This window comes from Adiantum capillus-veneris, chromosome 29, assembly GCF_014529385.1.
Source record: "Adiantum capillus-veneris isolate H3 chromosome 29, ASM1452938v2, whole genome shotgun sequence".
Lineage (NCBI taxonomy): Eukaryota > Viridiplantae > Streptophyta > Polypodiopsida > Polypodiales > Pteridaceae > Adiantum > Adiantum capillus-veneris.
The window spans coordinates 121,629,989-121,642,553 of record NC_140959.1 but is presented as its reverse complement, the minus strand read 5'-3'; positions in this window follow the sequence as shown (position 1 = coordinate 121,642,553).

The following is a 12,565-nucleotide window of genomic DNA, read 5'->3' as shown; positions in this document are numbered from 1 at the left end:
ACTTACATATAGCTACCCTTCATGACAATGGACACCTCTTTTAGTGCACCCAATAGTGACAAGTTTTCAAATAACGCTCCAATAATGACAAGTTTTCAAATAACGCTGCAAGATGCTTCGTAGACGGGCCCTTACAAATGATTGCTTAATTTGAAGGACCCGATAATGTATGCCGTATTAATGTATGCCGTATTATTACCTAAGAGCTATCTTAGTCTCACAATAGGCTTTTCAGATAACTACTAAGAGGGATCTCCTGAGGCCAATTAGAGGCACCTTTGAAGGGCCCTTCAACATAGGAGAGACAACCCCATACCTAACCCCAATTGCAAGGACCTCATTTGAAAATTGCTCCCCCACCTTCGAAGAGAGTTGCTTCAACCATCACTATGAAAATCTCTAATTGTTTACTGCGATCTTTTATCGCGTTTTGTAGAGAGAAGGTCCAAAATCCGAAGCTGGAGAGGGAAGAGAGAGGAGGGTAGGGTTTTTTTTTCATTTCAAATATTATCGCGTTTATTTTTGCGATTATTACCGCGATAGTTATCTCTATTATTGTCGCGAGTATTACCGCGTTTATTCTCGAAGCGCAATTTAGCACCTAAATATTTAATTTTCGCTTAAATATTTCCTCCCCCTTAAATTTTGGCGTTTCTCTCCCCCTCGATAAAAATTAAAGAACATTATATGAAATTTTTAAATTTTTGAAAAAAGATATGGAAACATGGAACAACAGTTACCTATGTGGGATTACACTTAGTTACAGCTAAACTAACCACTATCACTTAATTAACATAATTTAGCATGCTTCACAAAATTAGAGAGAGAAAGAGGTGAGAGATGAATGGATGACACGACCAAAAAATTTCATAACTTAGAGTATACAAAAAAAAAAAAAAAATCGACACACCATAGGGCCCACAGGGGGAGGTGCTTATCCCTTCCAAATATTAGCCATGTTACATGGTCGGGCAAGGGCCGTGTACCATCGGGCAAGAGCCACGCGTAGGCATCACCATGGCCACCTAATTGATGCACCACATGCTGGGAACGACGGAGAGAACTCGTAGCAACCAGCTAGGAACCTCCTCCTCGGGTGACCCACCCCAGGAGGAGGATGCACTCGAGTGTCCAAGGGCAAGAGCCCTAGCAACGTGAACACCAGGTGAGCACAAGGTGTCCCTCTAGAGTGTGACCCAACGGGGGATTTGAACCCACAACCCATAGGTTGAGAGGGCAAAGCCTTACCGTTAGACCAAATCTTTGGGGACAAGTATACAAAAAAATTATGAATCATCTTTTAAAAGATCCCTACAAGAAGCATCATCCAATTCTAAGTCCATGGCTCTTAAATCAATAAAGAGAGAAATAGAATTGTTATTTGTGGATGGGTCTTCATCATCTTCGAATTCATCATCCTCCATCTCATCATCTTCATTATCATGACAATCTTTCTCGCTAAGACTTGCGGCCGCCGGACTTGAATCATCGATCTCCCTCTCCTTTGTCTCCCCCTCATCCAAAGTAGGAGGTGGAAGAGGGTTGAAGATGGTCTCCACTTCTTTACTGGCAAAAATGGTTTTCCCCCAAAGTGTTACGAGAATCACGAACCAAAGTTTTTGTAAGCTAAAGAGAAGGCACTATAAAATAGGAAAATATCTTTTATCAAGTACAAACTTAAGATAAAATCAAGAAAAAACTATACAATGTGGTTTATGTATTTGAGTACTCTACCTTTGGTACGCAACCTGATGCATACTCCCATTCCTTGTCAGTGATGTCTTGTCCGCGCATTTTTGCTTCGGTCATTCTTTCATGAATTCACTCTGCACTAATGAGATCTGTAAAACGCCTTGCCTTTGCTATTGTCCACAAGTCCATCCACACCTTTGCATTGAGAATACAAAAGCTATTGACCACTCGGGATAGATTCATATCTATGCTAAATAATTTTGAATCCACTCCGCACTAATGAGATCTGTAAAACGCCTTGCCTTTGCCATTGTCCACAAGTCCATCCACTTGGTCATAACCTTTGCATTGAGATTACAAAAGTTATTGACCACTCGTGACATATTCATATCCATGCTAAATAATTTTCCCTTTCCACTTGGCAAGTGTGAAGTCATCCTTGCATGCTCCCTATCTGACCACATGCGAGGCATTGAAGGGTCAACTTGTGCCAAATACTCTGAGATGTAAACAAATGCCTCTTGCACGATCCACCCTTCGGCCATACATGCCTCTGGTTGAGACCATAGCCGGACAAAACCTTTGAGAGTCTTTAAAAACATCTCTAAAAAGAACATCCATCGTGCGTGCACTACTCCACATATAGCGATCTCCTCCACCACGTGAACCAAGAGGTGGATTTGACTAAGAAGGACCGATCGAGGAAATGCATCATCAATGGCACACACACTTTTTGCTGCAAGTGTTTGAGCAACAGGGATAGCATCTATTTCAATTTCCTTGGAGCTCACAAATCTGCAAGGAAACACACAAGAATACAGTAAGTGCTAGTTGAGGTTATTGTGTACATTAAAAAGTGTAGTTGAGTAGAGTCTTGTGGTGTACCTTACTAGCTCTCCAACCTTGACTTTCTTGTCATGAAATATTGTTGCTTTTTTTTTTGGGACAAGTGCATCGTTTATATCGCGGTACCACCCCATGCATTTTTATCTGCATATGTATTACATTACTGCCGTGTTGCACTCATTTGCATCAACATGATCACCATCTACACTATTGTTGCCTTAATTGATGCGCTTAAACTTGGTCGAGGAGGATTGTCCTTTTGCAATTCAGGAGCACCAAGGAAGTTTGAAGTAGACGACACTACCAAATGGAATCGCAAGCAAGTGGATTATCTCATCGATCTGGAAATTTTGCACCAAAATGTGTTTCTGCTTACATTTAGGCCAATTTTTGGGTAGTTGCCAAAGTTGTAAAGGTCTAAGGTTGAGCGTTTTTGGAAAGAGAACGATTTACAAAAATGAAATGGTGCATTGGGTTGGTGTCTGCCCGTGAAGGAGAAAAGGGGCAAGGGGCTCCATTTTCAAGGGTCGACTACTTAATATAGCATGCTGTGAGTATTACCGTATTGAGAGCATCTGTGTACGTAAGTGTAAGTGTGTACGTAAGTGTAAGTGTGTGTGTGTGACCAAAGCAGAAGAGATTTCCTACTTGCTGGAATCGAAGGGGGAGAGAGAGAGAGAGAGAGAGGGCGCTACCCTTGCTGCCATATCCAAAGACGAGAGGAAGTGAGATTGAGAGAGAGAGCTTGGCTACGAGTTCTCTGTAGAATCGAGTGGAGAGAGAACCATTTGTAGGGGCTACCGAGAGCCAGAGAGAGAGAACCTCAGAAGGTGGCTTACGTGATCAAGGGAAGAAGAAGGAGAATTGAGGGGAGAGAGAACCATCTGTAGAGGCTTCCAAGAGCCGAGTAGAGAGAGAGGTTGACTCTCTGTAGCGGTCCATATGTGAGAGTGAGAGAGAGAGAGAGAGAGAGAGAGAGAGAGAGAGAGTATCCTTGTGAAGAAAACGAGGAGAGAGAAGGCTTACTTGTTGAAAACAAAGAGAGAGAGAGCACTCTCTGTCAAGCGCGGGCTGCCAAGTCCAATAAAGAGAGAGAGAGAGAGAGAGAGAGAGAGAGAGAGAGAGAGAGGAGCGCTCTCTATCGAGCGAGAATGAGAGGAAGAGAGATTGAGAGATTGAGAGAGAGAGAGGAGAGAGAGAGAGAGAGAGAGAGAGAGAGAGAGTCTCTGCAAAGTACAAAAAAAGAGAGAAAAATGAATTTTTTTCCCTTGCTACATGTCTACAGAGACATGGAGAGAGAATTTAACAAGAAAGGGGAAAGTTTAGTTTAATTAAAATACACAAGGGGGTTTTCCCATAGGAAAGGGAAAAAGAGAGATAGAGCACTACAAGAGGTTCTTCACACTTGTGATGGTTGTAAAAAGATACTCGTTTGACCCGACGGATTGATCAAGGGAAGTCATTGGTAAAGCCAGTGTGTTCATGCACCTGGGTGCCCCTGTAGGGGTAGGCTTACTGGATAAGCAAAGATTTGACTAGATCTTGAGCCAGATAAACAGCAAAATGAGAACATGGGATTTTGTGCTCCCTCCCTTCCATTACAGAGTTGCTGTGATCAATGCCTTCATGATCTCGTACATCGCGTCCATATCTCCTCTACTTAAAATGAGCAAGTCCAACCTGAAAGAATTCTTGAAGCCTGTAAAACAGTTCTTGTGGAAGAGTAGCACTAAAACCACAATCCTTGCCAATGGGAGAAATGGGAATGGATAGCAAGACCAAAGAATCAAGGCAACATTGGGATCATTGACCCTGTACAACATACTGAAGCCGTATGTGCCAAGCTTGTAGTTTCATTGATGGATCAAAAGTAGGATTGGGCCATCATGGCTTGGGATATGATTAACAATGCAGACCTTGCCTCTAAAGGGGGAACATGGAAGAAGGCCACAATACATGACAAGATCTTGGCGCCTGTGTGGACCTTCTTGAAGCTTGGTGGCTGCATCGGGACGTAAATGTAACAAAGCGGCTTCAACCCTAGATTGGTGGGGAGATGTTCAGGGGCTATTGGTCCCCCTAGCTATCCAAACTAGGAAGAGATTCCTTGAACCCTTTTTGGAGGGAGGTTGCATGCAAGGTAAGCAACAAAGGGATCACTAAATTATCTCATCTTTGGGATGACAAAAACCTCTACTAGAAGGACGTGGAGCTTTCAGTACTGCAGTATAATCTGGGATTGTACAAAAGGATTTTGATTAGTTGACTCTTGGAAGTGTTGTCCTCTTTCCCTTCTCCAGTCTTAGGGTTTGAGTTAGACTGGAAAGCGTGGCATTGGCCAAACGATAAAGTGTCTGCGCTCCCCAAACCCAATATACATATAGTGAGTTGGTGTATAAAGAAGACTGGTTTGCTCCACTCATCAAATTATAGAAGAAAGTGCGTTGGCTGAGAAGTGTGAATACCATATGGGAGATCAAATGGCTTGAGTACATGAAGGTTTTTATCTAGAAAGTGATGTGGGGACCCTTAACAAATGGGGTTGAGATGCGTGCTAGAGGGATAGGAACATACATCTTCTCTGGTTGCAGTTCGACTTTGAAGGACCCTCTGTATCTATTATGCAAGTGCCTTGCCTTCCGGCGAGTCGTGGGATCTGGCCACTAAAGTTTGCAAATGGGTACAGAGAACATGGCAATGCTATAAGCTGTCTTGATCGCTCAAGAGGATCCTAGTAGCACCCCTGTTTTGGTATTGGGTGTAGTTGTGGGCTAGGCCCATTTGGAATTGTTGACACCTCAAGGCACATGGTGTGCTTGAGGGCGTTTGTATTCTTTTATGAATATAAATTCTATCCACTCACAATTGTGAGTATGGCAAAAAATAAATAAAAAATCAAGCTACAATTAGGAACAATTATGCAAACACTCTTTTATTTTTGTTAATACAAAGTGATTAAGAGAGAAAGAATGTCTCTTTTTTTTTCTCAAACAATGATAAGTAGAGAAATAAGGTCAAAGAGCCTATCCATGTCATTAATAGAGCCTCCTATAATACACACACACACACACACACACGGTGCATCAAACATGTCCACTATCTAGCACAACACATTGGTGAACGAAGAGTTAGGTAAACATGCCTCTTCAGGGCCAATTACTTCAAAGTATTATGAGAGAAAATTCTTAATGGCACTTTATGTAGCTTCATGTCTTCCTTTGTAAAGAACAATGTCGTTTGTGAAGAACCCCTATGCTTACTTTTTTTGGGGGAAGAGAGAGAGAGAGAGAGAGAGAGAGAGAGAGAGAGAGAGAGAGAGATGAACTCATACATTAGTTTTTTGACAATAGCAAAGGAATTTTCTTGTCTAATTAAACAACTGAATCTTAAAAGTTATGATTGGAATATTATGCATTATTATAGTTTACAAGTCCTTATAAGTTATACACCACATATACCAACATATACCAGGGTTATACATTCTATCTATAGATCCTAAAACAATTGGGCCATGCTACGAGCAAAAAAAATGTATCACCTCTAAGTTGCTTTTGCTAATCAATGAACAACAAAAAATAGTCATTTAATGGAACAATGTAGCAACTTAAAGCAACCAACAATTACTTTATGTTTCATGAAGGTTATAAAGATAAACACATTGATGTTGGTGGATTTTCATTGGATTGTCTTTTGAGAGATTTTAGATGTCATCTCCTCCATTTTTCTATAAGGGATGTCGCTATTGATAGTTTGCTATAGTTGCCTTATCATATCTTTAGAGAATAATTTTATTTAATAATGAAGCATGCAAGAATATATTTGGCACTACCTTATCGATGCATAGAGAATGTTTGCACATGTTTCCATCTTGGGGGGAAGGTAATGAAGGAGAGTGTTGCAGAGTTAAGCTTTGCTACTAATTAGCCGCAACAACACGTGAGTCACAAACTAGTTGTCTCCCATGCAATTCTATACTAGAATGTGACCCGCAGCAACGTTCACATCACATACTAGTTGTTACTTGTCTTCCATGCAATTCTATTTTGGAAGTCAATGTGGTGAGCTTTGATGTATCTTTATCATGTAATCCACTAGTCTCTCCATGCTTGTAATGTCAAATGGAAGTAATCCCAACTAAAGCAGAAGGAGCATGTAAGGTATTTGCACCTTCATTTGGTGAAAGTTTGCAAGAAAACACTTTAGAACAATGGATTCTTTAAAGAAGAATCACACTTGAGACATAGGTAGTACCTTTTTAAAAGGAAAAAATGCTTTGCCTTCCGTAAATGGTTCTCCGAAGTTGAAGATCACATCCAATGATGGCAACAAATTCTTTATTGTGGACAACTACAAAATTGTAGTTGCAACTATATTCACACCATGTAAACTTTGTAGCTATCACTTTTAACACAATTGGATGATTTTTGACAACATTATTCACATTGCACTTCACAAAAGGGCACCCTAAATATGTTGGGGTCACCTTTAAAAGGCAAACACAACACTCAAAATGAATTGTATATACACATGCATATATACATACATATACTCATCCCCCCACACACACACACACACAGACACAATGTATATATACATATATATGCATGTGTGTGTGTGTGTGTGTGTGTGTGTGTGTGTTTTGGGGGGGGGGAGAGAGAGAGAGAGAGGGAGGGAGGGGAAAAGAAGAAGATTCATCTACTAACATAATATGGCGGAAGGGAGAGTCCTTTACACGTGTCAACATATCCTATATTGAGCTTGGGGGAGAGAGGAAAGAGAGAGAGACAGAGACGCTTCTGACATGGGGAAGGGGCGGTGTGTGAATTTGAATTTTTGTCGCTATTCACATTCTTTCCCTCCTAGGCGAACGTGCCTAGGGCTCAAACTTGAGAGGCGTGGTGACTGTAACGGAGCAATGAAGCAAACACGTCGGCGTGCAGCAACGATGGAGGCGGAGTCGAAGACTGGGGGATAGGGCGATGTCGATGCATGGAAGTGGCAGTGAGAATTCTCTCTCTCTCTCTCTCTCTCTCTCTCTCTCTCTCTCTCTCTCTCTTCCTTCCTTATATTGCCATCTCTCTCCTTCTGTGAAGGACGGACGCAATGCCTTTCTATCTGTGACTTTGAAGGACAACAATGGGGCCGGGTCGGGGTCTAGCAGAGCTATCAGGATTTTGGTGTAGTTGAGTCATCTGCATATGTTGGAAGAGGGAGGAGAGGGCCTCCTTTATGATGGGAGAAGTATAAGGTGTAGCACCAACACGAGATTGGGCAAGGCCACCCATGAAGGACAAAGGTGGAGAGTCTCTACCCTCCATAAAAGTAAAGGGTGACATCAGAGCAGGGAAGGGATTGGGAGCGCTCTCCACCCTCTCTAAAAAACCTTCTTCACATGTAGCTAGGCAAGCAAGCTTGCCACCGCCTGTTGTGAGTTTGTGAGTGGCCATGGCCTGACACATGCTACAAGGCAGTTTGAAGCCACACAGTTCTAATCCCTCATTTGCTTTGTGTTGCAGTTGTTATCACTTAGTTTGAACGGCCGTCACAGTAGACACGTGACTTCCTTACACACACAAATACAGTACAGCCACACCTACCGGTTCCATGGCAATTGCTTGCAGTCGAATCGCAGATCGTAAGCTCATGGGTGAGAAACCAATCCCTAAGCATTGCATGTACATAAAGTTGTAAAGCACCTTTCATTCTTCATTCCGTGCTTAAAATTCTGTTTTCTTGAGAAAGGAGCTAATAGTGGTGCAACCCATCGTCCATGTTGTTTGTGCATTTTAGGGCGCAAACAAGCTGGGGACTACTAGACAAAAGAGGGAGTTTTTGGCATTCAGTTGAGGGGCTGAGCAATTGCTTATTAGAAAGGTATCGGGTAAATCCATGCAAAGCCATTATTATGGGATCTAGATCATTGCATATAGCACATGGTGTTGCCTATACTAGCCCTACCTACTACCTACTATAGAAAATCTCCACTCCTGCAAGTTGGTGCCGTTTGGCAGCCTCTGTCCTCACACACCCACACAGTCACACCTCTTGGCTTGCGCATTGTATCACAATGTATGCCAAGGTTTTCTGGATGCTTGAGATGCTTTCTAATTTAGTAGCCATAGGCTTTTGTGATAGTGTGGATATTTTTAGTAGAGCATTATAGATTGTGTTAGCTAGACAGAGGTATGTTCTCTTTATTTTTGCTTCATCCAAGTCATTTTAATTTCTTGATTGAATACGGAGCTGATTGTATCATAATTCCATAACTTACATTTCACGTTGGGTGATTTTTAAGCGGATACGAAGTAAGGGTGTCTCCCTAGATACAATCACATGTGCTATAGGCTGTTTTCAGCTAATGCGAAAGAGAGGGTCTCTCTAGATGCATGTTGTCTCATGGAGTGCACTGATTGCGGGATATACCCAACAGGGTCAAGACCAAGAAGCTCTGGTTTGTTTTCAATAGATGCGAAGCGAGGGTGTCTCTCCAGATGCAATCACATACACTTGCACCCTGAAGGCATGTAGCATTACACAAGATGTTGATATGGAAAAAAGAATGCATTGGTTGTAGAATATGCCCAACTTGGTTAGGGCAAAATAGATTTGGGTGTTTTTGAGCGGATATGAAGTAAGGGTGTCTCTCCAGATGCAATCACATATGCTCTAGGTTGTTTTCAGCTAATGCGAAGGGAGGGTGTCTCTCTAGATGCATGTCATCTCATGGAGTGCACCGATTGCAGGATATACCCAACAAGGTCAAGGCCAAGAATCTCTAGGCTGTTTTCAACGGATGCGAAGCGAGGGTGTCTCTCTAGATGCAATCGCATACGCTTGCATCTTAAAGCCCTGGGCTGTTTTCGACGTATGCAAAGCGAGGGTGTCTTACCATACGCTTAAAAAAGAAGCTCTGTGTTGTTTTTGACGGATGCAAAGCGAGGGTGTCCCTCCAAATGAACTAAGTCTGGGCTATATCGAGACCTCCTTGCTGGTGGCAAATGCGAAGCGAGGGTGTCTCTCCAGATGCAATCACATATGCTTGCATCTTGAAGGCAAGGGTCCCAGTCTGGAAGGTTCCGGTTGTTTTCAGCAGATACAGAGAAAGTGCATCTTCCAAATGCAATCACGTACACTTGCATCTTGAAGGCATGTGGCATTACACAAGATGTTGATATGGGCAAAAGAATTCATGATGATATTGTTAGGAATTTCGGGGCTGAAAGAAAACGTCATGCTTTTGGCAGTGCCTTGGTTGCCAAGTATGTCAGGTGTGGCGCACTTCATAAAGCACGAAAAGTGCTTGAGGAGCTTCCTGTTCGAGATGTTGTTTCTTGGAGTGCATTGGTTGCTGGATACTCCAAGGCAGGACCAAGAAGCTCTGTTGTTTTCGGTGGATGGGAAGCAAGGATGTCTCCATATATGCAATCATATATGTTCTGGATTGTTTTAAGCTGATGCGAAGCGAGGGTGTCTCTCCTGCTGCAATGTTGTCTCAAGGAGTGCAGTCGTTGCAAGATAAGTCCAACAGAGTGAGGTTAGGAAGAGAGAGCTGTTTTCAGCAAATGCAGAGAGACGGCATCTCTCCAAATGCAATGATGTACACTTGCACCTTGAAGGCATGTGGCATTACACAAGATGCTGATATGAACAAAAGATTCATAAAGCACAAAAAGTGCTTGAGGAGCTTCGTGTTTGGGAGTCGTCTCTTGGAATGCATTGATTGCAGGATATGCCCAACTTGGTTAGTGCCAAGGAGCTCTGGGTGTTTTTGAGCGGATGCGAAGCGAGGATGTCTCTCCAGATGCAAACACATACGCTCTAGGTTGTTTTTAGCTGATGCAAAGGGAGTGTGTCTCTCCAGATGCATGTTGTCTCATGGAGTGCACCGATTGCGGAATATGCCCAATAGGGTCAGGTTCAAGAAGCTTTGGGCTATTTTCGACGTGTGCAAAGCGAGGGTGTCTCTCCAGATGCAATCACATACGCTTGCATCATGAATCTTTGGGTTGTTTTGGGCTAGTGCAAAGCGAGGGTGTTTCTACATACGCTTGGCCGAGAAGCTCTGTGTTGTTTTCGAAGAATGGAAAGCGAGTGTGTCTCTCTAGATGCAATCACAAATGCTCTCGAATTTTTTCAGCTGATGCAAAGCGAGTTTATGTTGTCTTAAGTAGTGCATTGATTGCAGGATATGTTCAATAGAGTCAGGTCAAGAAAAGAGAGGTATTTTCAACAGATGCAAAGAGAGGGCATCTCTCCAAATGCAATGATGTAGACTCGCACCTTGAAGGCATATGGCAGTATACAAGATGTTGATATGGGCAAAAGTATTCATCAAGCACAAAAAGTGCTTGAGGAGCTTTGTGTCTGGGATGTCGTCTGCGCAACATGGTTAGGGCCAAGGAGCTCTGGGCGTTTTTCAATGGATGCAAAGTGAGGGTGTCTCTCCAAATGCAATCACATACAATCTCGGCTGTTTTCAGTTGATGCAAAGCAAAGGTCTCTTCTCAAATGCATGTTGTCTCATGGAATGCACTCATTGCTGGATATGCCCAACATGGTCAGGGTCAAGAAGGTTTGGGCTGTTTTTGGCGGGTGCGAAGTGAGGGTGTCTCTCTAGATGCAATCACATATGCTTGCCTCTTCAAGCTATGGGTGTTTTTGGGCCATATGCTTGCATCTTGAAGTTATGGGTTATGTTCGATGAGGGATCAGGGTGTCTCTCCAGATGCATGTTGTCTCATGCAGTGCACCAATTGCGGAATATGCCCAATAGGGTCAGGTTCAAGAAGCCTTGGGCTATTTTCGACGTGTGCAAAGCGAGGGTGTCTCTGCAGATGCAATCACATACGCTTGCATCATGAATCTGTGGGTTGTTTTGGGCGGGTGCAAAGCGAGGGTGTTTCTCCATACGCTTGGCCAAGAAGATCTGTGTTGTTTTCGATGGATGCAAAGCGAGGGTGTCTCTCCACATGCAATCACATATGCTCTTAGATATTTTTAGTTGATGCCAAGCGAGGTTACGTTGTCTCAAGTAGTGCATTGATTGCAGGGTATGTTTAATAGAGTCAGGTCAAGAAAAGAGAGGTATTTTAAACAGATGCAAAGAGAGGGCATCTCTCCAAATGCAATGATGTAGACTTGAACCTTGAAGGCATATGGCAATAGATAAGATGCTGATATGGGCAAAAGAATTCATCAAGCACAAAAAGTTCCTGAGAAGCTTTATGTCTGGGATGTCATCTGCGCAACATGGTGAGGGCCAAGGAGCTCTGAGCGATTTTCAATGGATGCGAAGCGAGGGTGTCTCTCCAAATGCAATCACATACAATCTGGGCTGTTTTCAGTTGATGCAAAGCAAAGGTGTCTCCTCAAATGCATGTTGTCTCATGGAGTGCACTCATTGCGGGATATGCCCAACAGGGTCAGGGTCAAGAAGGTTTGGGCTGTTTTGGGCAGATGCGAAGTGAGGGTTGAGATGTTGTCTGTGCAACATGGTTAGGGCCAAGGAGCTCTGAGCCTTTTTCAATGGATGCGAAGCAAGGGTGTCTCTCCAAATGCAATCACATACAATTTGGGCTGTTTTCACTTGATGCAAAGCAAAGGTGTCTCCTCAAATGCATGTTGTCTCATGGAGTGGACTCATTGCGGGATATGTCCAACAGGGTCAGGGTCAAGAAGGTTTGGGCTGCTTTTGGCGGATGCAAAGTGAGGGTGTCTCTCTAGATCCAATCACATACGCTTGCATCTTCAAGCTATGGGCTGTTTTGGGCAGATGCAAAGCGAGGGTGTCTCTCCAGATGCAATCACATATGCTTGCATCTTGAAGTTATGGGTTATGTTCGATGAGGGATCAAGGTGTCTCTCCATACGCTTGGCCAAGGATGTTTTGGCAAATGCAAAGCAAGGGTGTGTCTCCAAATGCAATCACATATGCTCTCGGCTAATTCCGGTGAATTTGAAGCAAGTGTGTCTCTTGAGATACATTGTTGTCTCAAGGAGTGCATTGGTTGCAGGATATGTCTATGGT